Here is a 20,584-nt window from a genome sequence, read left to right on the forward strand (position 1 = left end):
AAGATGAAAAAAAGTTATGAAACATCAGTAATAAGGAATGTGCTGCATTTGCTTTAAGAAATTCTTGGATTGTTTTTACTTTAGAACAACATTTCCTTCATATACGTAGATCTTAATACTTATTGCGAAAGCAATCGGATAATTTTAATTCTAGGTAAAATGCCAGAAAGCAACAGATTGATGAGGAATGTATCCTTAAGAACATATATGAAAGCAAATTTCTCTCAAATCACAAAGCAAAGAATGATATGTTTGCTTTTTTTGGATGTTATTTAATGATACAAAGGCTTAATGTGACTTTATGCTGGGAACACTATAATGTAACTTTGGGTTTTATGCTGAGAACACTATAAAGTGCACTAAATCAGAATAATAAAAATAATTTGCAAAGGTAGTTACACAACCTAGTCTTTTTCACTCTCAAGTGCTCTGTATGTTCTCTATGAAACTTTTCTTTGACAAGTTTGAAAGTCATCGTGATGTTCTTTGTATTCTCTGGGTGTAGGATATAGGTATATAACTACTACTAATATGGTCCTCAATCATCAGGAAAAAAAGGTGTCATCTAATTCAAATCAAGTTTAAATTGTGGTTAGTTTCCCAAAGGCTTAGAGAAAGTAAAGGATGTATCATGCATTATCCATAATCCTCCTATTAAAATAAACAAGTGCTGGGAATTTCCTGGTGGTCCAGTGGTTAGAACTCAGTGCTTTCACTGCTGGGGCCCAGGTTCAATCTCTGGTCGGGGAACTAAGATCCCGCAAGCCATGGCGGCGTGGTCAAACAAACAAACAAAAAAACAAGTGCTTACTAATCATTTTTAGATAGTAAAATGTTAAGTACAGTATTATTCAAAGGCACCCTTTAGACATTTATAATCTAGTAAGTTGAAACAGCCATTTGTTATTGATGATAAATTTGAGCTCAAAATAAAATAAACAGGGGCTTCCCTGGTGGCACAGTGGTTGAGAGTCCGCCTGCTGATGCAGGGGCACGGGTTCGTGCCCCAGTCCAGGAGGATCCCACATGCCGCAGAGCGGCTGGGCCCATGAGCCACGGCCGCTGAGTCTGCACGTCCGGAGCCTGTGCTCCGCAAGGGGAGAGGCCACAGCAGTGAGAGGCCCGCGTACTGCAAAAAAAAAAAAAAAAAACAAACCCAAAAAACAAAAAAAAACCACAAAGGACTATGAGAACATCAAGGAGAATGGGACTGTTTCCAGCAGTAGGAAATAAGAGGAAGTAGCATTTGAGTTATTTCTAGAAGGATAAATAGTGTTGCAAAAGTCAGGCAGATGAGGCAAGGCTATTCAATGCTAAAAGAAGATAATGAAAAGCCATGAGGGTGGGAAACTGCAAGGTATTTTTGAGAAGCTGCAAGTCTAGTGTGGGTGAAACACAGAGGATGTGAGGGAGTGGGTATGATTTGAAACGAAGCTGGAAAAGACATTTTGGGTCTGACTGTGGAATGCCTTCTTGGGCCTTAGGATTAAATCTGTATTTCAGAAAAATAATGGGTTGGCAGGTTGCTTTCATCAGAATTACTTAGTTGGTTAAAAAAGTACAGATATCTCTGAGCTCCAGTGTTGTCAGCATCAGTCTGTACCAGCTTTATGAACCGACTGTCAAATTTTCAAAAACTTTGCAAACTGATTGTTAAACATAGTCATTATTAAAAATTAAATTACATAAACTTATAATTAGCTATATTAAAAACAAAGGTAATGAAAACTCAAATTCATCACTTCCTAATTACTTTACTAAATTTTGATATTATTTATTCTTTTAGGTTATATATGTTTATATATCTATATAATGGAAATACTATACATCTTTTTCCAACATTCCATGTTAATCATCTTAGTGGCTTGAAATTGGCTATGGTAAGCAGTCTGTATTTACACCATGGAAATCAGCAAACACTGCAAATCAGTGCTCCCACCCCCACTCCCACCCGAGAGCTAGTTCACCTTCTTCTCCTGGAAAGTCAGTGGTAGGGAACAGAAACAAAAGTTTTAAAAATGGTCCACAATTGATTCTAATGAACAGTCAAGCTTGGATATAAACACATTTTCAGGTTTAAACTATTTTCACAAAAACTTTTCTTCATCAAGAGAAAATTGGGTTAATATTTATATTATAGCATTGTGCCATATGAATTATAATTTAAAAGGTCTAACAAAATATTTACTTATTATCTAGGTTTAGTTGGATGTGCTCTAACATACCTGTTCACTTCATTCTATACACAGATATAGAATCTAGCTGAGTTGTATTGTTCAATAATTAGCATCATGGTTGCATTCAAAAAAATTCCATAACTCATCTACTAAGGTTTGCAAAGAATAAAGCAAATTTAGCAACATAATAAAATTCACTCTTGTCGTATTTTCAAAACAAGATCAACACAGAGATAAAGACCTAAAAGGAATTGATAATGACACTAAAAGTAATGTGCTAATTTTGTTATTTCTTCTAGATTTTAAAACAAGTTCTATCCTCAGAATATAATTCTTAAAATGGGACAATGGGCTAAACTGCCTTCCTCTAAGCCCATATTATTTCTATGAAATTGCTATGAAACATATACAAGGACTTACTGACTTAAAAAATATATTTTAACAGAATATTTTATAATAAGTAATTTTTATCTTATGAACTTTTTCAAACAATGATTAACATGCACCTGGTCTACATATGTTACATTTTGGTCTTTTTAAAATTACTACCCTACTTGATCATTTCCATCTCCCAAATGAGGAGTGCTTCTCCCTGAAATCATCTGCCTTCATTGGTATTCAGAGGTTGTATCAGGAAGATATTATCACTTTAGGCAAGCAATTACATCTAATTCTCTGTTGGCTAACTCTGGTAGCCCACTTTAGTAACGTTCAGAATCACAGAAAATCAAGTCATTGGTATCCTACACTAAGCTTCTATTACACACCGGTCATGTTAGAAGCGTAATTAATACCAGACAAATGTATGGTAATTGGTATCTAGTGAATCTAAAACAAATAAAATAAGCTTCCTAGAGTTTTGTACCCATTAACCATCATAGGAAGGATAAAGCAAAATAATATGTTGGGAAAATATAAATAAAATAAGTTTAAAAAAAAAAGGGGCTTCCCTGGTGGCGCAGTGGTTGAGAATCTGCCTGCTAATGCAGGGCACACGGGTTCAAGCCCTGGTCTGGGAGTTTCCCACATGCCGCGGAGCAACTAGGCCCGTGAGCCACAACTACTGAGCCTGTGCGTCTGGAGCCCGTGCTCCGCAACAAGAGAGGCCGCGATAGTGAGAGGCCCACACACTGCAATGAAGAGTGGCCCAGAAAAACCAGAAAAATTACATATGGACATCATTGTGAGTCATATTTCAGGAAGGATATTTTAAATATGAAAAAGTGGCACTGTGTAAAAACAAAGTGAACAGTTTTCTTTCAACCAAAACCTTTCTACTCTGGTAAGAGTTTACCAGGTTTTAATCTGAAATTAAATAAGGAAACAAATAAAACAGACTGGGGACACTGTTTTCAAAGCCCAAACCTATATAAGTAAGCTGAGTTATGAGTGAGTTTGGCTATCAATTTATCCTAGGACAGGCAAGACAGACATTATATTCCCATTTTACAGTTAAGGAAGCTGAAGTTCAGCGAGACAGTCAGTAAGTGGAAAGATAACTGTATTTGAAGTCACAAGATCTGGGTTTGAATCCAGACTCTGCCTCTTTCCAACTCTGTGATTATAGAAAATTCATAATCTTAAAATGATTGAGACAAAAATGGAAATCATTAGGCCTAAGGATAAATGAGGAAACTAGTAATAGGAATCTTTAACCAAGGAACTTTTTTTGTACTAGACAGCACTGTTTCTTGAAGTCCATCTCAACTTGAAATAATAGTTCCATAAAACTATTAAGTAACATTAGAAATACTTCTAAGGTATGTGGAAAACAGAATTTAAAAAGTATACACATATTATTATTTCAGACTGTATATAACTTTATGTTTATAGAAATACAGAGGCAGCTATCCCTGATGAGGAAAGTAAGATTATTAAAGGGATTCATTTTAACTTTATGTATTTATGTATTATTTGAATTTTGTTTTTACAGCCATATATACATATCCATGTTTTATTTGTATAATTAAACTAAAAGAAAAAGGAAGAAAGTGGGCTAAAGAAAACAGTTACCATCAGGGTGATGATATTTTATAAATGATTTAAACAAGAGTTTAATGTTGCTATATTGTTTTTATAACAAAAAAGTACACAGGAATTCATTTATTCATTCAACAAATGCTTACTGAGTGTCTACTACTATAAGCTATGTTATTTATTATATAGTTATAATACTTAAGATCAGCTGCAAAGAAAAATCTGTTTACTTCTACATTCAACAAACATGTGCTGAACGTCTACCAGGTAACCAGGTATATTTTAGAGAACAGAAGGGTACTGAAGAACTATTAAGGACTAAGTGTGAAAGAGGAGAGATGTAAAATAAACAAAAGCACAACGTGAAAGTGCAACTATGGAACTGTGCATACAGGAGGAATCAACAGGTTAGGCTTTCAGGACGGGAACAGCCAGGAAAGGCTTCCTGGAGGGGGTGCTACTTGAGCTGAGTCTTAAAAGTTAACAGTCTTGAGTTAACCAGGTTTCTGAGGCAGAGAGAGCCATATCAAAGTATAGAAACCATTCATTCAACAAATGAACACCTACTTACTATATGCCAGATATTATTCTAGATACCAGGTACACAGTAGTGAATCTTATTCACCAATGGGCAAATTTCCTACCCTAATGAAGCTTACTACTTAGTTGGGGTAAACAATTATCAGATATACAAGTAAACATGACAATTTCAGACAGTGAAAAGTGTCAAGAAGGAATCAGAACATGGGGACTTCCCTGGTGGTGCAGTGGTTAAGAATCCACCTGCCAATGCAGGGGACACGGGTTCGAGTCCTGGTCTGGGAAGATACCACATGACATGGAGCAGCTAAGCCTGTGCATCACAACTACTGAGCCTGCGCTCTAGAGCCTGTGAGCCACAACTACTGAACCCGTGTGCCACAACTACTGAAGCCTGCGTGCCTGTAGCCTGTGCTCTGCAACAAGAGAAGACACCACCACACCGCAATGAAGAGTAGCCCCTGCTCGCCACAACTAGAGAAAGCATGCAAGCAGCAACAAAGACCCAGTGCAGCCAAAAATAAATAAATAAATACATTACAAAAAGAAAAGAAAACGGAACATGGTGACATGAGTGAGACTAGCAGAATTCCTTTAGAGAGTGTTCACGCAGAGAAGGTCTCTAAGTTGATATCTGAGTAATGAGAAGGAGCCAGCTACATGAAAAGCTGGAGGAAGACTTACATATATAATATTACATTTTCTAATAACCATAATTTAAAAGGTAAAAAGAAGGAGGTAAAATTAATTTTAATAATATATTTTGTTAATCTAATATATCTAAAATGTTATTTTAATGTATAATTAATGTATATAATAAATTATTATATAAAGTCATTGTGGCTATTAGAATAGAGACAGTGAGGAAAGGCAGAGTACTGTTTTGAGATACAGGAATGAGAAAAGGAAAGAGATTAGACCAGGTGGCTTACTGAGATAAGGAAAGCCTTTTTAGGGTGACAGACTGTTGAGTGTATATATAGGTTGAAGGGAAGGGGCCAGTAGTGACGAAGAGATTGAAGATTTAGGAACGAAAAGAGGTGACTGCCAGAGCAAGATCCTGAAAGAGACAGGAGGAAATGAGGTCAGATCACTAAGGTGGGAGACCTTGTCCCCAAGTCTGGGAAAAATACGGTGAGAATGGATTTGGATTAAATAAGTATGTATATAGGTAGAAGATAGCTGAAGGAAAATGACTCCTGATAGGTTCAAGTTTTTCAGGGTATAGGAGACAAAGGTAGTCTGTAAAATAAAGAGGGAAAGACTGAGTTGGAGGTTTTGAGAAAAGCAATGAGAGTTATCATGAAAACCCTTTTCAAGTTAATACCTTTTTCTGAGATGACAAAAATTTAATAATAAAAGTTAGCAAAGGACAAATTAACACGTGTAAGTATAGGAAGAGGGTAATATCTCCTTCCTATGATATTTTTTAATAAAACATTTTGTTTGTGCTTATACTATCTTTTATTATGATATAAACATACTTTTTCTCTCTTTCCTATAAGACTGTACCCTATCTAGCATTTTAAAAAGAATTTAACTTTACAATGGAGTAAACTGTATATGTGTTTGTATTTTCCATTAAATTGTAATGTCTTTTAGGGAAAGATCTCATGCCAGCATTTTCCCAAGGCCTATGTACTCCACTCCACACAGCGGGAACTCAATTAATTTTTGCCAAATTGAATTGAGGGCAAGTGCTGTGTTTTACTCATTTTTAAACTTTCTGTACAATGCCTTACATTCCAACAAATACTTGGGGAAGGCAACATGGTTTCTGGCGGCTTACACATACAATGTGTCCCCAAAAACTTGTATATAGCTGAATATGAAAAAGACAAGTAACAGATGTACATGTTATATGAGGATTTTGTTTCCTGAGAACTAAAAATAAGAAAATAAAACCCCTTATTATATCTTCCTTGTCTTTTAGACATAATATTTAATGACATTATTCCCAACATCTTACAGACATTTTTCGTTTTTACTCTTTTCAACAGAACACAGGTAATCTCTTCAAATCGAATGAGTGTTGGCAATGACATTTAAACGTTGCTGCTTTCAGTATGCCTAATGATTTCCATCTTTGCTTTAACGGTATTAAATTCAAGACATTTCTTTTCAATAATGAAGTGTACTATCACATATAATTCCCACTCATTTTAATAAAAATGTACAAAGCAGAACAAAATATTCAAATAATCACACAAATACACTAGTATTTGTGACAAAGAAGGTGACGCTGCCAAAGCTGTTAGCTGGCAGCTAGTGCTACCATGTGAAAGCAGGAAACATTCTGAATCCAAAGGATAACTCAGGTGTGTGTGACTATCTGCAAAGTCTTATAACATAATACCCAAACTGTCCAGCTTTCAACTGAAAATCACTAATCATACCAAGAACCAGGAAGATCTCAAACTGAGTGAAAAAAGTCCATCAGTAGATGCCAAAAATGAGATGAGAGCTGCTGGAATTATTTGATGAAAATGCTTTTATGAACAATTATGAAATGCTTGAAACAATGAAAAAATAGGAAGTCTCAGCAAAGAAATAGAAGACATAAAGAAAAACCACATGGAAATATTAGAACTGAAAAATATAATAACGAAAATAAAAAACTCAGTGAATGATGTTAACGGCAGAATAGAGAAGACAGAGGAAACAGTCTGCAAACTGGAAAACAGGAGAATAGAAACTAACAAAGCTGAACAGTGGAATGAAAATATATTTACAAAAAGAAAAAGAAGAAGAAAGAAAAGAAAAGAGATTCAGGGACCTGTGGAACCATAAAAATGATGTAACATTTGTGTCTTCGGAGCCCAGAAGGAAAGAATAGGGAGGGGCTGAAACAGTACTTAAAGAAATAATGATCGACAGCTCCTCAAATTTGGTAAGAGACATAAACCTACAGTTTCAAGAAGTTGAGCAAACCTCAAATAAAATAAATCTAAAGCCAAAACACATTAAAATTAAACTTCTCGGGCTTCCCTGGTGGCACAGTGGTTGAGAGTCCGCCTGCTGATGCAGGGGACACGGGTTCGTGCCCCGGTCCGGGAAGATCCCACATGCCACGGAGTGGCTGGGCCCATGAGCTATGGCCGCTGAGCCTGCGCGTCCAGAGCCTGTGCTCTGCAACGGGAGAGGCCACAACAGTGAGAGGCCCGCGTACCGCAAAAAAAAAAAAAAAAAAAAAAAAAAAAATTAAACTTCTCAAAACTAAAGACAAAGATAAAAACCTTGAAAGCAGTCAAGAAAAACCCAATACCTTAACGGCCAGGGTTAAAACAATATGATTGACAGCGGATTTCTCATCAGAAATCTTCTGGAGGCCAGAAGAAAGTAGCACAAAATTTATCAAGAGCTGGAAAAAAAAGAAATATAAACCCAGATTTTTATACTCAATGTATACAAATTCTTATACTCAATATCCTTCAGGAAATGAAGGGGAAATCAAGACATTCTCAGATAAATGAAAACTAACAGAATATATTAGCAGATCTACCCTGAAAGAATTGTTGAATTCTCTAAACAGAAAGAAAATAATAAAAGGAACCTTAGAACTTCAAGAAGGAAGAAAGAACCGAGTAAGCAAAAATATGGGTAAATATGATAGGCTGTACTTTTCCTCTTGAGTTTTCCAAAGTATGCTTGACAGCTGAAGCAAAAATTATAACACTGTCTGATATGGTGCTAAATGTATGGAGGAAATATTTAAGACCATTACATTATAAATGGGGGAGGGTAAAGAGATGTAAAGGGAGGTAAGGTTTCTATAAGTCACTCAAAATGGTAAAATGATGACTCTAGGACACTGTGATAAGTTATGTATATACAATGTAATATTGAGAACTACTAAAAAACCTATACAAAGAGAGACACTCAAAAATGTTATAGATAAATCAAAATGGAATTTAAAAATATTCAGGTAAATACAGAGAAATAAAAAGCAGAGAGAGCAGAAAACCAAAAAAGAAAATGGCATACTTAATTTAAATTCTAACATATCAAATTACATTAAATGTAATTTTACAGTTATATCAAATTTATATCAAATTTATATCAAATTACATTAAATGTCAATGGTGTAAATATATCACTTAAAAGAGATTGGCAGAGGGGATTAAAAACTATGACCCAATTACATCCTGTCTACAAGGACTCACTTAAAATATAATAATATAACTACGTTGAAGGTAAAAGTATGGAAAGAGGGCTTCCCTGGTGGCGCAGTGGTTGAGAGTCCGCCTGCCGATGCAGGGGACACGGGTTCGTGCCCCGGTCTGGAAGGATCCCACATGCTGCGGAGCGGCTGGGCCCGTGAGCCATGGCCGCGGAGCCTGCGTGTCCGGAGCCTGTGCTCTGCAGCGGGAGAGGCCACAACAGTGAGAGGCCCGCGTACCGCAAAAAAAAAAAAAAAAGTATGGAAAGATATGCATCATGTAAACAATAATCAAAGGAAAGCAGGGTGGCTATTTTACTATCAAATAAAGTAGATTTCAGAGCAAAGAAAATTAGTGTAAACAGACAGGGCCATTATATAAGTATATTAGAGTCAATCCATGAAGATGTAGCAATCCTCACTGTGATCTACATCAAACAACCAGAGTAGCAAAATACGTGAAGCAAAAGCTGATAAAACTGAAAAGAAAAATAGACAAATCCACAATTATAGAGATTTCAACTCTCCTTCTCAAGAACTAATGGAACAAGTAGACAGAAAATAAGCAACAATATAGAATTCAACAACATCATTAACTAATAGGATCTAATAAACACTCCACCCTACAACAGCAGAACATACATTCTTTTCAAGTGCCCAATGAACATATAGCAAGATAGGCCAAAAAAATCAATAACAGAAAAATCTTCAAACACTTGGAAACTAAACAACACACTACTAAATAATTCATAGATCAAAGATAAAGTCTCAAGGGAAATTTAAAGAATACACTGAACTAAATGAAAATGAAAACGTAACATATCAAAATTTGTGGGACTTGCCTAAAGCAGTGCTGAGAGGAAAATGTGTAGCATTATACATATAATTATACATACAACTGCATACATTAGAAAAAGAGAAAAAATGTCAAATAAATAGTCTAAGAACCCACCTCAAGAACTTAGAAAAAGAAAAGCAAAATAAATCCAAAGCAAGCAGAAGGAAGGAAATAATCAAGATAAACACAGAAATCAATGAAATTGAAATGAAAAATAGAGGAAAAAAATCAATGAAACAAAAAGCCGATTCCTTGAAAAGATCAATAAAATGACAAACCTCTAGTATAGCTGAGAAAGAAAAGAGAAAAGAGAGAAAACACAAATTAACAGTATCAGGAATGAAATGGGATTATCACTACCAACTCTAAAGGCATCACAAGGATAATAAGGGAATACTATATTTAACTCTACACCCATAAATTTTCACAACTTAGATGACAAGGACCAAATTTCTCAAAAAACAAAGACTATCACAACTCACTGAACATGAAATATATAATTTGAATAGTCTTACAATTAATAAGGAAATTGAATTTGTATTTAAAAACTACCCCAAAATATATCTCCAGGCCCAGATTGTTTCACTGGAGAACTCTACCAAGCTGTTAAAGAAGAAAACTTCCACAAATTAGAAGAACAAAACATCTCAATTTATTTTATGAAATAACTTTTACACCTATGCCAAAACCAAAGATAGTACACAAAAAGAGAAGTACAGACCAATATCCCTCATGAACACAGACACAAAAATACTTAACAAGATATCGGCAAATAGAATTCAGCAACATATAAGAATTATACACCATGACCAAGTGGGGTTTATTCCAGATATGCTACGCTATTTCAATATTCAAAACTCAATAATGTAATTCACCATTTTAATGGGTTTAAACTTAGAGAAAAAATGACAGGATCATATCAAAATATCTAGGTAAATCATTTGAAAAAAATCCAACACTCATTCATGATTAAAAACAAAATCTCTCAGAAAAATAGGAATAGAGAGGAACTTCTTCAACTTGATAAAGCTTCCTCAACAAAAACCCTACAGCATTAGGTGAGGAAATTTTATTTATTATACTTAATGGTAAAAAACTGAATGCTTCCCCCTTAAGATTAGAAACAAGGCAAGGATTATCTGCTCTTACCATTCTTACTCAACATAGTACTGGAAGCTCAAGCCAGTGCAATAAGGTAAAGGAAAAAAAAAAATGAAAAGAAGTACAAGGCACAGAGATTGGAAAGGAAGAAATAAAACTGTCCCTTTTTGCAGATGGCACTATTGCCTATGTGGATAATTGCAAGGAACGTATGATGGGATTATCCAATGCTGTATACCTGAAACATTGTAAATCAACTATACTTCAACTAAAAAAAAAAAAAAGATATGTGGTGTTCATCTATGCATGCCTAGCATCTAGCACAGCCTGACACACTTCAGATGTTTTGTAAATGTTTGTTCAATAAAATAGATGTGACAGATGTAATGAACAAGGCAATTCAATTATTAAATTGTACTTATATTCAACTTATCATCTGTATAGATCCTTATTTACTGGCTCTTCAATAACAAAATGATCTCTTCAGTGATTTTTATTAAAGATTGACTTCTGCCCTTCCTCACTCCTTTAGTAATATAACTAAATAATAATAATTCTAGAATGGATAAAATTATGTGCTTTTGCCTCCTCTCCTGCAAAAAGACACAGTGTCATTTCTTTAACTAAATGGAATGCTACTGACCATAATTGTTTTACAAAGAAATACAAGGATCCTAAAAGTTTTTGACACCGTTTCAAGTGCTTACTTTATGAAGCTGGAAAAAAGCTTCAGGTACTACATTCATAAGGGTAGAAACTTTTTTCTTAAACTGAAAAAAATTAAGCCACAGACACAAGCTAAAATTATAGCCAATTAAAAATGGAAATAAGATTGTGTAAGATTTAACACAGCAAGATCCTTTTTGACCCATCTCCTAGAGAAATGGAAATAAAAACTAAAATAAACAAATGGGACATAATGAAACTTAAAAGCTTTTGCACAGCAAAGGAAACCATAAACAAGACGAAAAGACAACCCTCAGAATGGGAGAAAACATTTGCAAATGAAGCCACTGACAAAGGATTAATCTCCAAAATTTACCAACAGCTCAATATCAAAAAAACAAACAACCCAATCCAAAAATGGGCAGAAGACCTAAACAGACATTTCTTCAAAGAAGATATACAGATTGCCAACAAACATATGAAAGAATGTTCAACATCACTAATCATTAGAGAAATGCAAATCAAAACTACAATGAGGTATCACCTCACTCCAGTCAGAATGGCCATCATCAAAAGATCTACAAACAATAAATGCTGGAGAGGGTGTGGAGAAAAGGGAAACCTCTTGCACTGTTGGTAGGAATGTAAATTGATACAGCCACTATGGAGAACAGTATGAAGGTTCCTTAAAAAAACTAAAAATAGAACTACCATACGACCCAGCAATCCCACTACTGGGCATATACCCTGAGAAACCCATAATTCAAAAAGAGTCATGTACCACAATGTTCATTGCAGCTCTATTTACAATAGCCAGGACATGGAAACAACCTAAGTGTCCACTGACAGATGAATGGATAAAGAAGATGTGGCACATATATACAATGGAATATTATTCAGCCATAAAAAGAAACAAAATTGAGTTATTTGTAGTGAGGATGGACCTAGAGTCTGTCATACAGTGTGAAGTAAGTCAGAAAGAGAAAAACAAATACCGTGTGCTAACACATATATATGGAATCTAAAAAAAGGTTATAAAGAACCTAGGGGCAGGACACAAATAAAGACACAGACGTAGAGAATGGACTTGAGGGAACGGGGAGGGGGAAGGGTAAGCTGGGACGAAGTGAGAGAGTGGCATGGACTTATATATACTACCAAATGTAAAATAGATAGCTAGTGGGAAGCAGCCACATAGCACAGGGAGATCAGCTCAGTGCTTTGTGACCACCTGGAGTGGTGGGGTAGGGAGGGTGGGAGGGAGATGCAAGAGTGAGGAGATATGGGGATACATGTATATGTATAGCTGACTCACTTTGTTATAAAGCAGAAACTAACACAACATTGTAAAGCAATTATACTCCAATAAAGATGTTAAAAAGAAAAAAAAATAATGAACTGTGAAATAGTTCAAAATTTACTTAAAACAAAGTAGATAAGAACTTCTACATCCCCCATGCCTACAGCATACTGCTTAAATCAAAGAAAGTAAAAAAAATAAAAATCAATTGATCTGATTTTGTTCTTTAGAAAACCATGTTGTTGTTGTTTTTTTCCCCTTCCTGGCATCCTAACCTCTTCTAAGTAAGTGTTGTCAAACACAGTGTTGCTATACATTTGTGCATTGTGATCAATTGTAATTTGTTACTAATGTTGAAGTATTTATTTTATTTACTTAAAAGACAAATGAGTCTATTAAAGAATATCAATATTAACAAAAACAAACAAAAAAGACTGTATAACATTTAAGTAGCCATAATAGCAGTATACAGTAATAAGAGTTGAATAAAAATATAGATCAAAAAAATAAATGTTAGCAAAAAATGACAATATATATTCTACATTATGATTAATTAACAGATCTAAGAAGTGAGAGTATATATAATAGGAGGTATGCACAGAGAAAGATGGCATGCCAAAATCTCTTCCACCATTTTCCACACAACCTGCCAATACTCTAAACTAGTATAACACATCAGATCTAAAAAAGCCATCTGAAACAATTCTTAATCTCAGAGTCCAAGACTGTGATGTCTTTTTATAGAAACCTTCATTTGACGCATTTTCTTTCAAATTGGGTATCAGAAATAGAGTAAAAGTTAAATTATCCCAAACTTTACCAGGACTTCTGAAACATCTATTCAAATATTTAACCTAGGAACCATCTCATCAATCACGGTATCAATTCACTTTGAGACTTAATTAAAAATAACAAAATGAAAAGACAACCCTCAGAGTGGGAGAAAATATCTGCACACAAAGCAACCGACAAGGGATTAATCTCCAAAATATACAAATAGCTCATGAAGCTCAGTATCAAAAAAACAAACAACCCAATCAAAAAATGGGTGGAAGATCTAAATAGACATTTCTCCAAAGAAGACATACAGATGGCAAAGAACATGAAAAGATGTTCAAGATCATGAATTATTAGAGAAATGCAAATCAAAGCTACCATGAGGTATCACCTCCACCATCCAGAATGGCCATCATCAAAAAATCTACAAACAATAAATGCTAGAGAGGGTGTGAAGAAAAGGGAACCCTCCTACACTGTTGGTGGGAATGTCAACTGGTACAGCCACTATGGAGAACAGTATGGAGGTTCCTTAAAAAACCAAAAATAGACCTACCATATGATCCAGCAATCCCACTCCTGGGCATACATCGGAGAAAACCATAATTCAAAAAGATACATGCACTCCAATGTTCACTGCAGCACTATTTACAATAGCCAGGATATGGAAGCAACCTAAATGTCAATCGACAGAGGAATGGATAAAGAAGATGTGGTACATATATACAATGGAATATTACTCAGTCATAGAAAAGAATGAAATAATGTCATTTGCAGCAACATGGATGGACCTAGAGATTGTCATATTGAGTGAAGTCAGATAGAGAAAGACAAATATCATATGATATCGTTATATGTGGAATCTAAAAAAAGGGTACAAATGAACTTACCTACAAAACAGAAATAGAGTTACAGATGTAGAAAACAAACTTATGGTCTACTAATGTTTACTTAAGTGTGGCCAATGAATCACCTTTAGTAGAAGCACCATGAGGTGCCTGTTAAAAATGTATAAATTTCTGGATCATCACCCTAATCCTAGTTAATTAGACTGAAGGTGGGCCCAATATTATGCATTTTAAAGTAATAATCCATGGTGATTCACACATATACCGAAGTTTGAGGATACCAGCATTACATCATGCTGCCTTGTTGGAAATAACTTTTTAAAGTAGAAAAAGGAATGGATTCAGAGACTGAGAATTATGGTTTTGCTACTTACTGCCATGTGAGCCAGGGCAGGCAATTTAACCTTCCTGATATATTAAAATAATAATAACATCTACTTTCTCTCAGGGTTAATATCAGGTTCAAAATGAAATAATGTGTGCCAAGATGCTACATATTGGCAAATAGCTCTATTAGAATAATAGAATATAAAGAGCTGAAGGAGCCTTAGAAAGATAGTCTAGGCCAACTCCATTTTAATTTTTTTTTAATGAAAATAACTATTTTCCTATTTATAAAAGAACTGTACATTCACCATAAAAAGTTCATAAAAGGGCAAACAAAGTGACAGCACTGGGCAATCATATTACCTATAAATGTTATTTTATTCATTTAAAATTTTAATAGTCTTACTTTTTATTTTCTTTTATAATAATTATAATCAGAAGAATGTTAAATAATAGTGATGATTGCAGATATCCTCATGTTAGTCCAGATTTTAATGAGAACGTCTCTAACATTTTCCCTCTAGTCATGATTCTAGTGGTTAGTCTGGGATGCTGATCAATAGATTGTGTGTGTGTGTGTATACATATATATGTATGTATGTGTGTATATACTGATCCTATATGTATACACAGTACTTTCTATATTTAAGAAGTATCCTGGGCCTCCCTGGTGGCGCAGTGGTTGAGAGTCCGCCTGCCGATGCAGGGGATACGGGTTCGTGCCCCGGTCTGGGAGGATCCCATATGCCGCGGAGCAGCTGGGCCCGTGAGCCATGGCCGCTGGGCCTGCGCGTCCGGAGCCTGTGCTCCGCAACGGGAGAGGCCACAACAGTGAGAGGCCCGCATACCGCAAAAAGAAAAAAAAAAAAAAAAAAAAAAGAAGTATCCTTATGTATATTTTAAATTAATGAATGTCTCTGGCATCTATCTAGATGATCAATCACATGGCTTTTCTCCTTCTGTCTAGCGATACGGTAAAATATTCCTAAATTATCTTAGTCATGGTAACTCCAAAGCCCATGTTCTTTCTCTCAACATGAAACAGTGCCTTTCATTAAGATGGTGCTTTTAAAATTCTTACTGGCAGAGGATTTGATTAAATTGAGCAGAGAGATGGATCTGGCTTTCTAGGCAAAGACATTCCACTTTCTGTAATAGAAGGTTAAATGAAGGATAAATTTTAAACATTGATTTCAAATATTAAATTTTTTTTAGTTGAAGAAGGAAACATAGTTAGTCATATATTCATAACTGAGAAGGAAGAGGAAGATTATACAACGGATCCTAGACTTTCAGTTCATCCTTCTTCAGTGATTCAGTCTTTTCTATACCAGCTATAAAACGTTGTGTAAGCTTCAGTATTCCACTTTGGTGGATGTTCATTTCTTTTGAAAAGACTTCCTGGTAAAGTTAAAACAGCTGCAAGCAGTACAATTCTACTTTTAAAAGAAATATGCTCTAGGGTATTATTCAGAGGCAACCAAAAAGTATTTACATAGAGCCCTGAGAATCCCACATGAGGAAACAAAGAAATGCAACACATCAATATGATATTTAAGCAGTACGCAGATGCTTTATTTTCCCTCCTATTAAGTAGCAGCACTATTTTTTTAATATGTGAAGAAAATACTGCTTTTAATATAAGAAAAATTTCACTCTAAACATTTCAATTAAAACCACATCTTATACCTCATTCAAAATACTACCAATGAAACTAAGTATTAGCTTACTGGTCTTTGTTTCCATATTTTACTCGCTACATTCTAGGAAGCATGCTGGAATGTTTATTGACAATATATATTAAGGAAATAGCCAGCCAGCTTTAACAAATACCTAATTACCTCTGGTATTTCTTAGGAAGTGAATTTCATGACCCTAACAAAGAATAAAACTCTAAGTAAATTATTCATGTCAATCCATTCTCCCATCACTTGCAACAACATCAATATGTTAGTGTTTGTTTCCCTTCAATTCAAGAAAGACTTTCAATTTTCTTCCAGAGAGAAATTATTTATATAGTTGAGCTGACTCCACATTGCTCTTACTAATAAAAGCGTGTGACTGTTAATGTGAGATAGCTAGTTCCTGGCAATGTCTTTGGTTTTCCACGAATGTGGCCATTAGGACAAAGGGATCACAAAGTGGGCCTAACCATATAAAAGTACAGTCTAATTATTCTCTTTCAATGTACCTTTGTGCTTCCCCAAACACAAATTTATTTGGCGCTTGTAGGGATAACACACTACCCTATCTGATCTTCCTTTGTTTACTACAAGCTTAACATTTCACCTTTGGGAAGAGCTCAGGTCATTCTATAACATTAGAAGGCAGTGTGGTAGAGAAAAATAATCACAAGACCTGGGTGTGAATTCTAGCATTGTCATCTACTTGCTACTTGACTTTGGAGCTATTGTTTGTACTCAGATTCACAACCTAGGTTCTTCCACTTCATAGCTGTACGACTTTGGCAAGTAACTTAACCTCTCTGTTTTGAATTTCCTCACCTAAAAAATGAGGATCAAATGATTACCTCCAACAAAGACTCTCCTTTTTATTTTGGACCATGCAGAATTTATTCTGGCAAAGAGAAGCAGCCACATCCTCATTCTAGAGGTACTCGTAGTTGCAGTTCTAGAGATAACATTGGTGTCCAGTATTGGTAGTGTTGGGCATACAAGTGTGATGTCTTCACTGCCTGTTGGGATTTCTGTAAGCTACTCAACATCCTTTAAATAAATCTTTCTTAAGATAACCAGAGGGTTTCTGGTGGTTGTGATATGAATCTTGGGCATAGGGGGTTATTGGAAGGCAAAAACCCTGTAGTTTTAGAAACCATCTTGGAGACTGAGGACTCGGATTTCTCTCTCCTTTCCAAAAGTGCCATTTAGTACATGTGTATTTCCACAGCAAGTGAATAATGGAGAATAATAATGGCAAGACACAAAGTGTGGTAGCCATTCTCTAAAATGGCATCCAATGTTCCTTGCCCCTTGGTATTCACATCTCTCCGTAATTCCCTCCTACATTATTCCAGGGTCAGTCTGTAGCACCCAGTAGAAGTGATGGATGGATAAAGACTCTCCTTGACCTAACTACAGTCAGGCTCCTCTAAGTTCCCTAGACCTAAACTTGGTGTCCATCCTTGTCAAGCATGCATCACCCTGTTGTAGCAAGAATCTTGCTAAGTCAGTTTAGAGAGAACCCTTTACCCTTGATATCTGATCACCTCAATCTCTCATCAAATTCTTCATCCTCCACCTTTGGCATCTGATCACCCTGATCTGATTTCAGCAAAAATCCTGTCAAGTCAGTTTAGCCAAAATCCTCCCTTATCCTTGATGTTTCCTTTTAGCAATTTTCCACTCATTGACCACCACCCCACTCCTTGGCTATAAATCCCCACTAGTCCATTCTATATTCAGAATTGAGCCCAGTTCTGTACTGAGATCACTTTTCCTCTACTGCAACAGTTCCTGAATAAAATTTGCTTTTGCCACTTTAACTACCATTCAGCTCTGATTCTAATACCTCATAATGTTGCTGCAAAGATTAAATGAGTTGATACATGTTAAATGCTTAAAAGAATGTTAGCTCATATAAGTATTCAATAATTATTAGCTTTAAATAATATCATTATTCTTCATCTACTATTTGCAGGTGCTTTGGGTCACTTTTGACCAGCCACTGTATAATATTCCATGTACCATAAACTCACTGTAATTAAATTATTCTCCTACTGCTGGACATTCATAAGATTACTTTCAATTTTTACTATATAGGGCTGTGAACATATATTCATTTATACCCACTTCTCTAATCACTTCCTTAGGAAAAAGTTATGGAAAGGGAGTTACTAAGTTAAAAGGTATGAATGATTTTAATACTCTTGATAGAATTACCAAATTGCTTACCAATTTATACTCAATCAACAGAATGAGTGTTCATCTCTCCACATCCTTGCCAGCAATTTGTATCATCACTTCCTTGATTAAATATGATTTTAATTTGCATTTCTTTTGCTACTAGTAAAGTAGAACATTTTTCATGTTTATTAGCCATGTTTATTCTACAATATTATGTTTATATCCTTTTCCAATTAAAAAAATCAGTTAAAATTAATTTGTTTTGTGGTGATTAGATTACAGTTTAAAATTATCCACTCCTTTCTTCCGTGACTCTTACTCCATTGATGTTGGGTTTAATAATTTGCTTTGGCTGTTCAGGATGGGCAGACTTCCTTTAGGCTGGGCTATATGACTTCTTTTGGCCAGTGGGAGGTTCGCACATGTGAGATAAGCAGACTTAAAAAAGTGTTTGTGCAATACTAATTGTTTCTGCTAGTACCACATAAAGAGTTTTTCCTTGGATAACTGCTGCCCCTTTGGCTGGGATCCCAAAATGAATAAACATGTAACAAACTCAAACCCAACTTTCAGGAAAGAGCCAAAAACCCAATGGGAAGAGCGGCCTAAAGCCGTGCTATTCAGCTGACCCCAGCCTAGTTCCACCAATTCCCAGCTGACCCACAAACATAAAGGAGAATAAATATATACACATATATAAAGGAGAATAAATTACTGTTGTTTTAAGCTGCTGAGTTTTGGGGTGGTTTATTATGTAGCAATATCTGATTAGTACACTTATTGTATTATATTATGAAACTGAAAGAAAGAGATTCATGTATAATCTACTACTTATATTCCCTAGAGTAACATATATCTAGCAGGAACTTAAGGCCTCATAATTCATTTGCCTGCTCAGTTTTTCTCCTTTTTTCTTTTCTTTTTGCTGAAAATACCTAGACACTATACCTTTTCTTGATGTTTATACTTTTCACCAATAAGAGCCTCATGTAAAATTATATATAACATAAAATAATATATAAATTAAAATTAAAAATTTTATTTTCAAGTACTTGTCTTTAAATTCTTTTTCAATTAGACAAATTGCTCCGTAAGTTGAATTCATAAATAATTTTGACCTTGTTCTTTTAAACATCACAGATCTTCCAGCAGTATCTAAACAATAATAGAGATTGTTTTTAAACTTTAAATTTTTGTGCATGAGTGTTTCAAAAGCAACACAATTTACATAGAAATGCTAACAAATTACATCTATCAGTTATAAGAGCAATTAAGAAAACAAAGGTGACTAGAGAAAAGTCAACAAGAACAGCTTCAGGGTATAAGGACAAGTGTTTTTATAAAAAGCTTTTTCTTTTATATGACAAAGATGATACAAAAATATAATTTATTCAAAGCTATAATTAATGTTTTAAAAGAAACTTAAGGTGAAATATAAATGGGATTGTTAGTATAATATTTATAAAACCATTTAAAATCAGCACAATGCCAAGTAGATATAAGTTACTCAAGAAATACTATTAAAGTCAATTTAATAATCAGAAAGAAACAATACCTCACATTTGATTTTATAGCATCAGCAGGATTTAAGCCAATACTGACAAATGGTGAATTCTAAAATAATCTATCTCTTGTCTGCATTATTAGTTAGGCTAGAGAAATTATAGCGAAATGTATCAAATTTCAAAAGGGTTAAAGATTTGAGCTACTTTCAATACTAAGTCCAAAATAAAAGCATTTATTCAAATGAGTTGTTTTAAAAAATTTTGTGTACGTCTTTAAAAAGTTAATGGAACAAAAGTTTCCCTAGACCAGGGAGATCAGCTCGGTGCTTTGTGACCGCCTGGAGGGGTGGGATAGGGAGGGTGGGAGGGACACGCAAGAGGGAGGGGATATGGGAACATATGTATATGTATAACTGATTCATTTTGTTATAAAGCAGAAACTAACACACCACTGTTAAGCAATTATACTCCAATAAAGATGTTTAAAAAAAAAAGGTTTCCCTAGA

General features: G+C 34.9%; 1 protein-coding gene across 1 annotated transcript in view; it reads right to left on the reverse strand.

Annotated features, from left to right (window-relative positions):
- The window catches only part of XPR1 (xenotropic and polytropic retrovirus receptor 1), a 203,171-nt gene that overhangs the window by 18,653 nt on the left and 163,934 nt on the right, over positions 1 to 20,584 (reverse strand). The window lies entirely within an intron of this gene.

This window comes from Mesoplodon densirostris, chromosome 2 (assembly GCF_025265405.1).
Source record: "Mesoplodon densirostris isolate mMesDen1 chromosome 2, mMesDen1 primary haplotype, whole genome shotgun sequence".
NCBI lineage: Eukaryota > Metazoa > Chordata > Mammalia > Artiodactyla > Ziphiidae > Mesoplodon > Mesoplodon densirostris.